The following is a 15,927-nucleotide window of genomic DNA, read 5'->3' as shown; positions in this document are numbered from 1 at the left end:
ACACACACACACACACACACACTGCCTCTTTCTGTGCACTAGGGATACAAATTTCATTGCTAAGAATTTCATTTTGATCACTGGTTTCTACCCTTGGAATAATCAGTGCTGTATAGTTGAGATTCAGTAAAAATTTGCTGCCAGGCACAAGGCAGATTTTCACTAAATGTTGTTTGTGGAAAAAAGACAACTATATAGCCCTAACTCATGTCTATATATCATGGATATCCCTACTTCACCTAGGGCTAAACCATTTGACAAACTTGTATTGGAAGAAAGCCACTGGATGGGCTTTAATTTTTTAAAAACATTAAATAAATAGAAACTTTCTTCACATTTTCTCAAATGAAGAGAACTTGACTACTTATGTGGTAATGAAGTATGGAATTATATTCAAAATTTCTAAGGTCAAAAACCTCAGCATTTGGAGGGTATATGGTATCAGGAAAAAAACCCATATATTCTGAATAACGAGGCTTGAGTTCAAATACCAGATCACCTTACTGATATTCAGGGATATTACTGACTTTGAGTCTCAGTTTCCTGATTATAGGAATAATGCTTTTTTCACAGATAGTGAGGCTTAAATGGATGAATGTATCTAAAACACCTGGAACATTGTAACTAATCAAAAATACTAATCTCTTTCCTTTGTTAACCTCTCTCCCTTCACTCAGGTTACTGCGGGATTTTTAACACTAATTAGGTACATTTATCCAATTCAGTAATGTTTATTTAATGCTATTTACAGTGTATCTATAATAATAAAAGCTAATACTTACTGAGCGCTTATTATATGCCAGGCACAAACTGCTTTTACACATACGATAACTTATTTAACGTTCACTATATCCTTATGATGTAACCACCACATTTATGTCCACCTTACATAAGAAACTGAAGAAACTGAACCCATGTCATAAAGCTGGGTGTGTAAGCCAGGATCAATAGTTAGTAAACATCTTTCCTATATAATATTTTCATAGCCTTCTTTATCCAAGCTTCAGAAACCATTATCTTTCTTCAAAATGGAAACAATTACAGTTAAACTGAATGTTGTATAACATTGTATGATACACCCTGGTGTTTTATGTATTTAAACTCCATTGTATAATGTATTTGTATTTACTGTGCACCTGTGAAAAAGAATTAACCATAGAAAAATTTGAGAACATAGATGATTTTACCCACCATTCTACTCCATGACCTTTTCCTTGAAGCAGTATAAGACAATTTGTTTTTCTTTAAGTTACTCTTAATTCCCATATTCTTTTAGAATGTGAGTAGCTTGCTGTACTGATTAACTGACCAACATTATATATAACAGCATACACACATACACACACACACACACAGTGCAGTTATTCCTTAATCAGAGAAACATTATCTGGTCCTGCCCTCTCTTCATAACAGAACTTTTGATTATCACCACAGATGAAGGGTCAAAAGCTTCTAGAAGAGAAAATGTACAACGCTTCTTATTGTGGCAATGAGGCAATAGGCCATTAAACATCTAATTTCTGCAGCTAGCTAATCAGTTTTATACTGTTTTTTTGTGTAACTTTGCCATATGCTGGGTTACCAATAACTCATCATTGATGAAGCCACTGTGGAAGTATTACTCATTAAAAGACATTCTTAGTTCAATATTTCTGTTATCCTTGGGCTTTTCTAATATTTCACAGTGACTCTGCTTTCTAGAATATCAAGAGTGGGATAAAATGCTGATGATTCTAAACTCAAAAGACTGCAGGGGGGAGAAAAGTATTCAAAAGGTATTTATTAATTTTGATATACAAAGTACCCAAAAGAAAATAAGGAAATGCAAAATGCGGACTCCCATGGCCATAGACCTAAACTAATTATTTTGGTCACTCTCAAGATAGTTAAGCTCATTGGAAGTCCCATCCTTGAATATTTTATAGAATCAAAACAAGATTCACGCTTTCTGGGGTTTCTGAATTTCTCCTCTAGTTTCTTTCATAAAAAGTATACCTTGTGGCCTACTATAAAAAAAAATGTTTTCAATGGTGTGGGACTTGACAGCATGGACACTTTCCAGAATTTCAAGCAATTGACTCTCCCGTCTGTGCTATTTCACTATGGTGAAATATAAACCATCTTTTTCTTACCACTGACAAATCACCTTATGGTGTTAGAACTGTGTTTAGTAACAAAATGTCAGTTGAAACTGAGGCACCAACTGTTAACTGCTCAAACAAAATGTCATTTGTAGAACAGAATTACAGAGTTTGACAAAGGACCCTATGCTATGATCACAGAAGGCAAGAATATTCAAAATCATCTGACACAGTTTCAAATTTTCATTGATCTTAAACCCCTTGATAAATTATTTTTTATTTTTTTTTAATTTTGTTTACATGTATGCTTACCTGTCAGTGCTTATAATTGCACAACTTCTACAAAATGACTAGAGTTACCCTGAATGCCACTGACATTGTTCCACCTTTCCTAGTAAGGGATGACAGAAATGCCTGATTTAGTGTTACTGCAAATTCAAGTCTTCCAACCCCTACTGGACATTTAATTCTATCTAATGATTCTTCTACGTGTATACGTAGTCAGTTTTGCCCTTCCGCATTCCCCATGGCAGTGAAGAATTCAACCTTCAGCCAGCTCCACTAGTCCATTTCCCTAACAACTTCACAAGCCATGTTTCTCCTATTTAAATAAATAATGAATAAAAATCCACCTGCAGAAATGGTTTCAAGCCCCCAAGTTCCTGCCCATCTTAAAAAATAACATATACATATATACATATATATATATATGTATATATATATATATATAATATCTGAAATATATATATCTGAATATCTGAAATATATATATATATATATATATATATATATATATATGTATATAAATAATAAATTTATGTTATGTTATGCATATATATATATATATATATATATATATATATATATATGAATAATAACAGCTAACATTTTGGGGGTTTGTAATTACCTATGTGAAACAATGGTAAACATTATAACATCTTTCACCATTTAGGTCTTATGTCAACCCCGTGAAGGTAACTGCTATCTTTCCTGTTTTAAAAATGAATAAACACTGTCTCCACTACACTCCTCTCCTCTCTAGATAGTAAAATAGGCACTCCTCCTCCAAAGAAGACACTGGAGTCTTCTATCATTTCAATAGAGCGCTGGGTCTTTTTCCTCCTTCCTCCTTAGGGAACCTGCAACAACAGTTATTTACATACTCCGTGCTTTCCACATCTCTCCATTTACCACCTTTGGGACAATAGATTTCCTGTCACCTAACACATGACCTCTCAAATGACTTTTACAGACAATCTTGTCAAATATCTCCTGTGATTGCTTTCTCCTTTTCCTCCCATTTACATAGTGATCAGCCTGTCTTCTGTCCCCAACTCACCCACTCCTCTTTATTTGTCTTGCCTCTATGTATCTTTTAGGTATAATTATCCTCATCATCTCTAAGAAGTTTTCCATGATCACTACAGCTTTCCCACCATAAACTCCTCTTATAAAATGTGGATATGAACCACAATCACTGAACAGATCTGATTATATTTTAATTTTTTTTTATTTGTCTACATTCTCTACCATAGTAAATGTTTCTTGAGGCAGGGACGATGTTTTATTTATTATATATTCCCAACAACTCTGTACCTGACTCATAACAGACATTAAATAAGTATTGTGGACTGGATTTAAATTATGCTATTAGAAGGTTACTTTGCCCCATAAGGTTACTGTAGATGTTAGAAGGTTACTCTGCCCCACACCCCCTCAGCCCATGTGAACTGCCCTGCAGCTGCAGGTGAAAAGAGCTTCCAGAATATTGACATGTGCCACCTCAAGATCTTGTACCTCTTATCTTCTCTGCCAGAGGACTTTTTTCTAGCATCATTTGGCCACACACAAAAACATGACCTAGAAGTGGGGGTATGTTAGCATCTCTGGAGATCAACTCTCAGCCAATGGGGATGGGAGAAAGTGGATAAATGCCCCGTCTCCCAGTAGGGGTGATTCTGAGGCCTATTCCAAACAGTTTCTCAGAAGATTCCCCACAGGATTGTGCCCCATTTGTGCATATTTGCGATCCATTCCTTGTAACACATTCTTGACTGGCTTTTCTCTTTCTTTCATGTTTACCAATTCCTCACTGGCACATTTTGGGACCATCATGGTAAATCATCTGCACCCATGTTCTTGTCTCAGGATCTGTACCAGTAACTCAAACTTATTCAGCCTTCCTAAATAAAACACACCATTTACTACACACGAATAGAGAATAGTTGCTATATAGTTAAATGAAAAATTCTTGAGAAGTAGAAAAAGTCTTGAGAAATGAAAATCATTCACAATCTGTCCACAGGAGTTGTCTAGAATTCTAATTCTAAAAAGCTTTGATGCCACTGTGTACAGTGTATTGGGGAATTCTTCACATAGGTGATTCTCAAGGCTCTCATGCATTAGAATCAACTGGAGGACGTTTTAAACATATCTCTGGGCCCACTCCAATAGTTTCTGGTTCAGAAGTTCTGGCCTGGAGTCTGGGAATGTGCATGTCTAGCAAGTTCCCAGTTGGTGCCTGTGTTGCAGGTTTAGTGAATCATTTTGAGATCCACTGCTTTACGAAAAGCTCTGGTCAGAAACTGAGTGTCGTGACTTGACACTAATTCTATATCCATTCAGTTACTTTGACAAAACCACTGAAGCTGTTGAGCACCTGAAATATACCAGACACAGTGCTAGGACAGGAGTTGCTTCATTGAGCAAGGCAGACCTGGTCTTCACTCTAAGTGAGCTTGCAGCCGAGCTCCACTGCAGACTATTAGGAATAGGAAAAGCACAACAGTGCTGCCAGTCTACAGGTGATACTCCTTCACAAATATGCACCTTTCCATGGGAGGAAAGACAAAATCGTTTCAGAGAGAATACAGCCATTTTAAGCCTATTGTGTAAAAATTGTTTTTTATTTGAAGCAAACTTCTTTATACAACATTAAAGCGGTGCTATTTGTACCTCAGTTAAACCTGCACAAACCATATATAAGTTATTTCAATCACATGTATTTTCCATTTGGGACGATAGGTTATTATGTACAAGAATTGAATTTTGGGGATTGGTAACCATAAATGCTATTTTGATTTTACTACCATGTTTGTTTGTTTTACCATCTCCAAGTGATAAAGTCAGCCTTAAATAAAGGCTACCAATTATATCCTGAAATACATCATTGAATTTGCCTGTTCATTATTTCTTATATGCCATTCCAAGTTCAATAGTAGGAATCAGTTTTGCTATGTTGTTAAATAAATTATGTGTCAAGGCTTGCTTTAACTAACTCCAGTCAGATAAAAAGAAAAGAAAAAAAAAGAAATATATATATATATATATATATATATATATATATATATATATTCTGAAGACTGCTGTAGGTATTTCTTTTGAGAACTGAATTTTTATTAGGAATTATAAAATGGATCTAAGGTGTGTTTCTGTCACTAGAGTTGAGGCTATAAATGCTGTGTGGCACAGCTGTGGTTCATAATTCAAAAGGTGGCCTGGAGTTATGTGTTAGGACTTTCTTGGTTCATTATAAAGAGTTACATACTGATTTGGAATCTACCATATGTTTCACAGATTACTTAAGTACTTAGCACTGTTTCACAGCATAGGTTCATATTTAGCATAACTTCACAGGTTACTCAGGTCAGAATATGAAAGTTAAGATAGCAAAGATGGACCTATTAGATAATAATACCCTGGACTCCCTCAGACCCAAAGACATGCATTAACAGCTGCAATTCTGAGGGCCACCTGTTTTCCTCCCAAGAGCATCTGGAAACGTTCATAAATCAGGCTGGTTGAAAAGCCTCAAAAGCCTTCCTTCCTAGATGACAAAAGTATGAGAGGCTTTCTTTATATATATATAAAGATGATCGAATATATATATATATATATATATATATATATATGTATTTTTTTTTTAATTTTATGTTTATTTTGAGAGACAGAAGGTGGGGGGGGGAGACTGAGATCGTGATCAGGGAAGGGGCAGAGAGAGATGGAGACACAGCATCTGAGGCAAGCTCTGGGCTCTGAGCTGTCAGCACCCAGCCCTATGCAAGGCTCAAACTCACGACCCATGAGATCATGACCTGAGCCAAAGTTGGATGTTTAATCCACTGAGCCACCAGCTGCCCTGAGAAGGCTTTCTTTAAAAATAGTCTGGTAGTATTGTAAGAATTAAAGACAGAGACATAGTTGAAATAGATCTCTGTGCTGACAGCTCAGGGCCTGATTCAGTGCGAGACTCAATCTCCCAAACCGTGAGATCATGACCTGAGTGGAAATCAAGAGTCAGATGCTTAACTGTCTGAGTTACCCAAGTGCCCCAAAACTTTTGTTCTTAAAAAAAGGAATAAAAAAAATTGAATTTAAAAGTAAAGTATGTATTCTTTTATCTTTTAATTTTCTTAAATTTTACCTAATATATATATACCATATAGATATGCACCATAACCGTATTATATATATTATATGGTTAACAACATGGTTAACAAACTTTATTTAAAGTTTTTGATACTAGTAGTTACACTCCTCATTTTCAGAGCTCCTACAATCTCAACGAAGATTAATTTCCTGACATTCTTCAAATTATTTGCAATTTTTCTGATATGACTTGGTAAAAATTACTTAATAGAAATAATTTGCAAGAAATTCTGAATCATTTTGCATATATATTTTAAAATTATACTTTTACTTTCTTTTACTTACAGTTACTTTGTGATAAAAAGGTCACTGAAAATTCAAAGAAAATAATTAGGTCAAGGACTCAAAATAAGCCAATGGGAACTGTGATTAAAACAACAGCAGAAAAGAGAAAAAAAATTAGGTCAAAGGATGATCGAATTTTACTGTTAGGAAAGTATGTCATTTTGCTAAATAATGAATTTTTTCTCTGTTCTAATTGTATTTGTAAAAGTTCACACTACTGGGAAAATCCATCTCTTTAGCTTGAGTATGACTTTGGGAAAGCTAAAAAGTAAAGCATTTCAAATTGAAAAAAATGTTCTTGAGAGTCAAGTAAAGAACATTTTCAGGGTTGAGAGTTGGATGCTATTTAAAACCTGGAACATCCCAAATATTTGTTGTTTGAAATTTGAATTATGATTAAAATTATCAAAGGTTCACCAAAATGTCAAGGGCCATCCAATATGCCAGATGTCTGAATGGAGTTGAGGAGACCATAAATCTTCAATAAAGAATAAGTTTCTCCTTGAAAGCTGAATTAAATCCTCTTTATTAAGTCAGTGGCTCTTCCAATTTATACAAATCAATAGTGGCTTTCGAGACATAATTTAATAAACTACAGAAATCTATATTAAATTCTAAAAATATCGAGGATATAAACAAAAAGCCCATATAAAGACAATAGAGTTTGCTGCTGTTTGAATAAAAGTAAAACAAAAATGCCAGACTATTTCCTTTCTTAAGACATTTTATTTGGGGAACAAAGTATGACATTAAAAAGAGAGAGAGAGAGAGAGAGAGAGAGAGAGAGAGAGAATGAAACCGCTGAACTCCTTAAACTACACAGTTTAAAATACAAAGAGGAAAAAGCCAATTAGACAAGTTTGGAATTTAGTTATTGTAAATATGCTGATCCAAAGAGGGTAACATATCAACACCAAGACTGGTGTCATTCTCAGAGTTCAAGGTGAAAAATATATTACTATATAAGGAGGCGAGAAAACTGCTTTATTACAGGCTTTCTATTCCATTAATTCATTTTCAAAAGCTATGGTTCTTCAGCAGCCAGTAATGGAGATATTTACATAGGACTTAAAGACTGGCAATGAATGGTGATATTGAAAAATTCCAACTAAGAAGTTCAAATCTCAACATGATGACAATGCTATATATGCTAGCTATATTTTACTTTCTGTAACTAAATTGGAAAAACAACAATAATGTGAAGAGAAGCAGCAAGATCTTAATCTAATTTTTTTCTTTAAGATACATATATACGTACACCGAAATATATAAGATACGTATATCTTAAAGAAAAAAAATATATATATAGATATATATGGCTAATGGATATATATGTGCTTTGGTGAGGCACTGAACAAAAAAGTAAGGTGATTCAGTGAAGGTACGCATATTGAATAAACATTTGGAGCCTCTCTGGAGCCAGGAAAAAAATGTTTACGTGGCTATGGAATGATAATACTGAATAAGGATATAATTATAAATGTGTTAAAACTATTTTGGAAGGAAAGGGTAACTTTGTGTGAGATAACTGTATATAAGCTAAATTCTTATCTTTTTTGTTAGTCCATCAATAGATAATATCAGTATCTAAAAATCAGGGAAAGTAGTGTAAAAATGTTAGTGAAAAATACTTGGAAAATAGAAGTAGCTAACACAAAACAAAAATTAAACGTTTCCACAGAGTGGGAAGAGGAAGTAGGGAGGAATAGGGAAGTAACTTCTATTTTTCATTATTGGTTTTGTAAATACTTTCAAAATATGTAAAATTTTGACAAAAACTTTATCTTAAAAAATGGGTGCATATTCTTTGACCATACGACTACAAAAGGGAACTGATTTTTAAAAGGATCCATATGAAAGTTACCCAAGCAAAATATTTTCTAATTAATTTTTGTTAAAACATGCTAAAAAATCACATTAAAGTGTAATCAATATCTATAGTTTTAAAGCCCATTATCCTTTCAAACTACGATACTTCATGTGTACATTACAAATCTTAAATATATCCCTCATATTATAAAAGTAAAGCATTATCAGTTCCTCTGCTGCTGACCTTGCCATGTCTCTGTAGATTAAAACATCGATTTGAGTGTCCGTGGTCAATTAAAACTGTGATATCCTATAGAGAATGTTTATTATTTTCTTGCTGCTTTTATTATCTTCTTTGGGAACAAAGACATTCCCCATAGTACATCAAAGATCTTTGGGGGATGACTATTCTATCATAGGAGATCCTTTTGAAATTCACAGCGACCAAATGACAAAAAATATTTCTTACCACAGAGAGGGCTTTAACAAGAAATCAAAACAAAGGCACTTTTGAAATTTCCCCTTGAAATCTCCTTCTACCTCTATATGGGGACTTTGATTCAAAATAAATACAGAGCCATATCAAAATCCACTGAAGTTAAATAGGATAGACCATTCAAATGCATCTTTTCTTTAGACATGCTCTATTTACCCTATCATCCATTAATATTTCTTTAATACTAAGTGGAGTGAAACTGGATTACTCAAGATAAAATTGTGGTTTCTTGGGGCGCCTGGGTGGCGCAGTCGGTTAAGCGTCCGACTTCAGCCAGGTCACGATCTCACGGTCCGTGAGTTCGAGCCCTGCGTCAGGCTCTGGGCTGATGGCTCCGAGCCTGGAGCCGTTTTCCGATTCTGTGTCTCCCTCTCTCTCTCTCCCTCCCCCGTTCATGCTCTGTCTCTCTCTGTCCCACAAATAAATAAACGTTGAAAAAAAAATTTTTTTTTAAAAAATTGTGGTTTCTTTCTGGCACATTGCAGTATCTGTAAACAAGTACCTGGGAGACCCGACATTCCCAAGAATTTGTTCAACTCTAGGGACTTCAGAGATTTTATAAAAAATTACCTGTGAGGTTTTGAGTGATAATAAGTCTAAAGTGATTGAATCCTGTGGCTGCAGAGGAGAGGAACAGAATTGTCACTTACATAAGGAAAGATAATGCTTATGCAAAGTTAAAGCCGAAAGAAGTAGGGACTTCAAACCCTTGGCTGAATACATTAGGACACAGCCAGTAAAGTGGTGCATTTACATTTAGCTTTGCTTAAGTGGGACTGTTCATCGCCATCCCTTAATTGTTAAAGCGTTTGCCTTCAGGAATAGCCAGAGCCAATCAGAGCCATTCCAAATCATTAACTGGGCACTGCAAATGTGCTGGGCTGATTTCATCGTCCTACCAGAACTTGCCTTTCTCAATCCTGACTAAACGTTTCTGTTTAATAGTGTCTTCCATCTGGAATACTTTCAAACCCTTTTTCTCCTACCCAAGCCATGACACTTTTTCTTTCCATAAACATCTGTGTTGAACTTTTCCTGCAAAGTTTGCACTTCCCAGTCCACAGTTACTGCCCCTTTAAAAAATCTGCCCGGGGAAGCAACGTGCATCATTCATTTAGGCACTTATTATAGACACCTAGGAATTTCTGTTTATGCTTTATAGAAGTGGTACTCTGGAAACTCCTTGACTTAAAAATCAGTTTTGATTTTAAAGTTCACCCCCATCACTTTCTTACCTGATGAATTTGAACAAATTCTCAGCATCACTAAGACTACTGTATCCTTATTTACAAATTGGAAACAATGTCAACTTCCTTGAGTGGTTACATGGATTCACCTTACGTCTCCTGCTCTGCTCAGTGCCTAGAATGTGAAGGTTTAGTCCCTTTCCTTTGAATTCCTGGCTAGATTATAAAATCCTGGAGGACAGAGAATTGCCTTACTTTATATCCTGTTCAGTGTCTGGCAGTAATTAAGTACCTTGCAGACACTTACTGAGTACTTGTTTGAATGAATGTATCAGCTGGGGGCCATGAGGAATGCCTAATGGGCTCTCTATTGAGTGTTCTCAGCAACCACAGGGACTCTTCATATGTATTAGAACAAATGCATCCCAAGGGAAACACCTATTGATTGAGGGTCAGTCATACCATTTTTCAGTATTGAGGAAAGCATGTTTATGTCTTTAAAAGGGGGGCAATGAAATCATGATTTCGACCTCACGACACATTGTTTGGTATCATGTTCAATTTATAAATTTGGCAAACACAGATCAAAGGGAAAAACCAAACTGTAACCAAAATGTGCAAACGTTTTGTAAGGTCAGAGATGATCCTTTATTAATGATTCCCAAATGGTGCACCTCCTTACACTCTTTCCTCATGGATAAATTAGAAACCTGTGGAAATTGAGACAGTATGTATATACACAGCTACACCAGGCAACTTTCAGAAATGCAGGGTTCTTTAAGGTACCCAGTTTATCGTAGTTTCTTCATTTCTCATTTCAGTTTAATTTTGCTCAGTTGATGAGCAGGACAGTCTGTGAAATGTAAGCAATTCACAGGGTTAGTTGTGCTCTGCTCAAACTTGAGATCACATCAGAATCTGCTAGAGGGCAAATTGTAGGGCTCCACCCCCTGGGTTTCTGATTCAGGGATTGCTGAGGTGAGGGTCTAAGAATTTGCATTTCTAACACTTTACCAGGTGATGCTGATGCTGGTGATTGAGGGACCACACTGAGAATGACCAAAATAAAGATAAAACCAATCCTCTTCTCTAGAAGGCATTAGAGTTTTTATTACATTCTGGCAAACAGTTTATAGCACAAAACTTTTTAAAGGCAGTGATGTCTAGGAGGAGAAACTTGGGAGTTTCTGATAATTCAAATATTTCAAGATCTAGACTTGAGTTACCATGTCCTCAGAATATTCAGACTAAAGTAAACTTGAAAAATACTCCTTCAGGCATATTTTAAAAACTGTTTTTACTTCTGATAATGTAGCATTAGCTTCAAACTCCTGTCTCTTTCTACATAAGTGGAGCACAGAGAAAATGAATTTAAAATTAATAGTTACCTAGATGACTATTTTTAATGCCCTCTTCTAATTTGATCAGTTATACATTTGAATTGATAATGCAGTCTATTTTAAGGATAATAGAATTTAGTTTTCCTAAGTAGGAATCTTTTCACACATAAAATTCACACATTTAGAGTTTAAATTACCTTCTTTTAAGTTCATGGTATATGCTACAGAGGCACAACATCATTAGATATTTTCAGGAAAAAAAAAAGCTGTTAAAGGGATTAACATAGCGAGTTCAATTAAAAAATAGATCTTGACAATTTAAGGGACCTAAATAAGCCTACATGAAGTACTTTAGTGAATCTACATTTTTTTGAAGTTTAATATACCTATTCTATATTATTTATTTATTTATTTATTTATTAAATACAATTTCTGGTCAAGTTGGCTAACATACAGTGTACACAGTGAGCTCTTAGTTTTGGGGGTAGATTCCCACATCGCTTACACGAAACACCCAGTGCTCTGCCCAACAAGTTCCCTCCTCTACATTCTTTAAATACCATGTTTTGGATAATAGGTACACTCTACCATAAATACTGGAAATGGAAAGCTCACTTTGAACTTGAATGGGAATTGATTTTCCATTCGGATTCTAAAATAATGGATCAAACAGAAAGGTTATTTTGGTAAGAGGTGTCAGAAACACCTGTGAGGAAATCTATTAAACTCTTCTTCCAAGCTTACTTCTTGATAATCTCATAGACTATAATATTTTGTAAATACTAGAAACAACGATGTTCTTTCACAGGCCTGTTGTTGAGATGAGCTAAGGTTTCTTAAAACATATGATCAACTCAATTTATTAATTCACCAGATATTCTTGAGCATCTTGACATATACAGACGTGGTTCTAGGCAGAGTATATACCACAAAGGTTCAGAAAAATCCAAGCCTCTTGCATTAGGTTTTTTACTGCTGTCCTAGTAAATCACCACAGATTTAGTGGCTTAAACTACAAAAAATTTACAATTCTGTAAGTAAGAGAAAACAACACAGTTCTCATAAGATTAAAATCAAGAACTTGTGAGGGCCTTAGGGGGGATCAGTTTCTTTCTCCTTAAGATTATTGGTAAAATTCAAGTCCTTGTGGTTTCAGGAAATTCATTTCCTTGCTGGCTGTCAGCTGAATGCCATTCCCAGCTTTCCCAGACTAACTGCACTCCTTGGCCTGTGTCTCCCTTCTTTATTTTTAAGTCAGCAATAGTAAATTGAGTTTCTTTCCTGCTTTCCATCTCTCCTGTCTTTTTCACTCTCATCTCTCTGATCCAGCCAGGAAAATTTCTCTGCTATGAAGGCCGTATATGATTAGCTTGGGCCCACCCCTATAATCCAGGATAATCTCCCTATCTCAATGTCTGTGTCCTTAATCACACCTGCAAAGACTGTCCTGCCAGGTAAGGTAACACGTTCACAGTTTCAGGGAATTACGACGCACACATCTTGACAGCAGGCAGGAGGCGTTATTCACGTTACCAAACCTCAGACAAGTTACATCCTGGTGGCAAAGTTAGATGACAAAAAAAATAAATAAATGTAAAATTTCAAGTAATGGGAAGAGAAGTGGAATCATCTCCATTTCAGACAGTATAAAAATAGCAATACGTTTAACTGAAGACAGCTAATAAAGGTTCTTTCATACAGAGATACGGACAGGGTTAAAGAAACCAACAAAGGATGATAAAGCACCCGGGAACCAGCAACAATAGGAAGCTCTAACCATTCTAAAATTGATGGGCAAGTAAAAAGAACTGTGCTACTAGAAGGAAATAAGAACTAGGGCCACAGGAAAACTACCACTGGATGGGAGCTGTGGCCCTGGAGGAAAGCCATCATTGCTAAAACAGACTCAAGATATAAAGGAAGCAAGGGAGTAATAAATACCCTCATCTGTCTCTTTCTACTCTGTGATCTCCTGCCAGTGCTCCCACTGACCAGTCCCAACCAGTAGCCAAGGGGTGAGGAAGCCTGGAGGAAGCAGTCTACAAAGGTCAATCTTAACAGGCACAGAGCTAGCTGGTAGAAGGATCAGAGAATGTGTTTAAGGGAGGAAGGAACAAAGAAACTTATTAGCACAGAAGTGTCAGTAATAAAAAAGAAACAAAGAATAAAGGGTTGAAAAGGAAGCTGAGTTATGTTAGATGAACTAGTCAACAAAAACCTCTCTGAGGAGGGCAGAATCCTGAAGTAAGTGAGGATGTGAATTAAGAATCCTGAAGTAAGTGAGGATGTGAGCCAAGTAGATGCTCCAGGAAGAGTGTCAAATGCAAAGGCCCTGAGGGAGGGATGGGCTTTGGTTTTTTGAGGAACAGAGAGGCCTGGGTACTTGAAGTAGAATGGATTAGAAAGAGAAGGGAAGGACCTGATGTGAGGTTGGTGTCAGACAATACAGAGACTGAAAAATTTTACTCTCAATGTGGTGAAAAACCGTTGGACTGTTTTGAGCAGGAAAAAGAAGTGATAAGACCTACATTTGTAGAGGATCACTCTGTTTGGAGAATTAACTAGAGGGGCAAGACTGAAGGCAGGAATGTCATTTAGGAGGCCATTGAAATAGTCTGGGAAAACAATTATGATGGTTTAGACTAAGGTGGCAACACGGAGTATTACATGCAGTGATAATATTTGATGATAAATTTGATGATATATTTGATGACAGGAAAACACCGAACTAGTGAATGGATTAGATATGAAGTGTGAGAGCCAGAGAAGCATTAAAGATGCTCTTAGGGTTGTGGCCTGAGAAATGGGGGAATGATGATGGTGGTATTTTTATGCACTTTGTCTTCTTTTTAAAGTCATTTTAATTGATGCTTAGTAGGGACAGGAGTTCCAACAGTACTTAGTCATTCCACTTGGAATGAAAACTTCAGATTTTTTTTTTAATATACTAGAGATGAAGTCCTTGGGATTTCCTTAGGAAATACTGTGAGGGTCAAAAGGCAGACCTAGCCCGTGCTGCTCTAAGGTCATGCTTCAGTTCCTTCATCATTGGAAGGATCTGCAATTATCTGCTTCTATTAGTAGTGTTGTTTAGAATTAAATCTAAATCTACTCCTTCTTATTTGTGGCACCTTCATTAAGTCACTACTTAATTACTCTAAGTTTAAAATTTCTAATTTATTACTTAGGCATCATAATAATTCTTACAATACTGGTTTGATTTGATGATTAAATGAGATAATATGTACAAAGTCTTAGCAAGTGCCTGTCTGGTGATAAGCACTTAAACTTAGTCATGTTTATTTCATGCACTGGAGTTCTATACGTGATTTTCTTTGAGATAAACAATTCACCAGTGGGTACTTAAATATATCAGACATTATTAGCCCACAATCATCCGAATGATTTTCAAAAGCCATACTATTTCTTACTCTCCAACCCTTTGAGAAAAAAAAAAGCATGAACAAGGAAAGTGACATTTGTAGATTTCATTTGATTTTTTACCTTCTCTTTATAGTTCTAAAATGAAATTGTTATTACTGACCTTTGTAGAAAAGATACAGTTACTATGAAGAAAAACAGTAATACTAGATTTAACTTCCATCTACCCTGGTTTCAATTGCTGTGCTGTCCAACAGTGTCTGTGAATTAGATATCAAATTGATTTATGCTGGGGAAAAATTGTTACAAACCCAACAATTTAAAATTGAACAAGAGATTTGTTTCCTCTTTACTCTCTGCTTCAATAGGATGCCTAGCTCAGACTGAGCTCGTCCTAAGCCCTTGTTAAAGTGCTAAATTTTACTGAACACATCAGTTTTTCTTCCTAGTCTGTTTTATGAAGTGCCCTCTCCATTCAGTTCCATATACCTGAAGAGTGAAACTCTTGCCATAGATTCAAATAAAAGGGCCAGCAATCTTGACCTTTATATCAAATGGTACTCAGTCCTCTTTAAGTAAGTAAAAAAGAGTATTTATTACTTTGGGTTACTCCCACAAGCCCTCACAGTCAATTTATAGAAATAAGAAGTCAAGAATGAGAAATTACATAGTAAAGACCTAAACAGGTAGTGTTTACTAGTTAATAACATGAAAAATATTAAAACAAAAACAAAAACAAAAAAAACACACCAAACTTTTTTCTTAAAATGATCTCCCCCACCCCCCCCCACACACATACCACATACATCACAAAAGTTAAAATAAATTTTCATTTTGAAAAATTTTTAAAGTTTATTTATTTATTTTGAGGGCACAAATGGGGGAGGGGCAGAGACAGGGAGAGAGAGACTCCCCAGCAG

The sequence above is a fragment of the Panthera uncia genome, chromosome B1 (genome assembly GCF_023721935.1).
Source record: "Panthera uncia isolate 11264 chromosome B1, Puncia_PCG_1.0, whole genome shotgun sequence".
Lineage (NCBI taxonomy): Eukaryota > Metazoa > Chordata > Mammalia > Carnivora > Felidae > Panthera > Panthera uncia.
Note: the sequence above shows the minus strand (reverse complement) of the source record.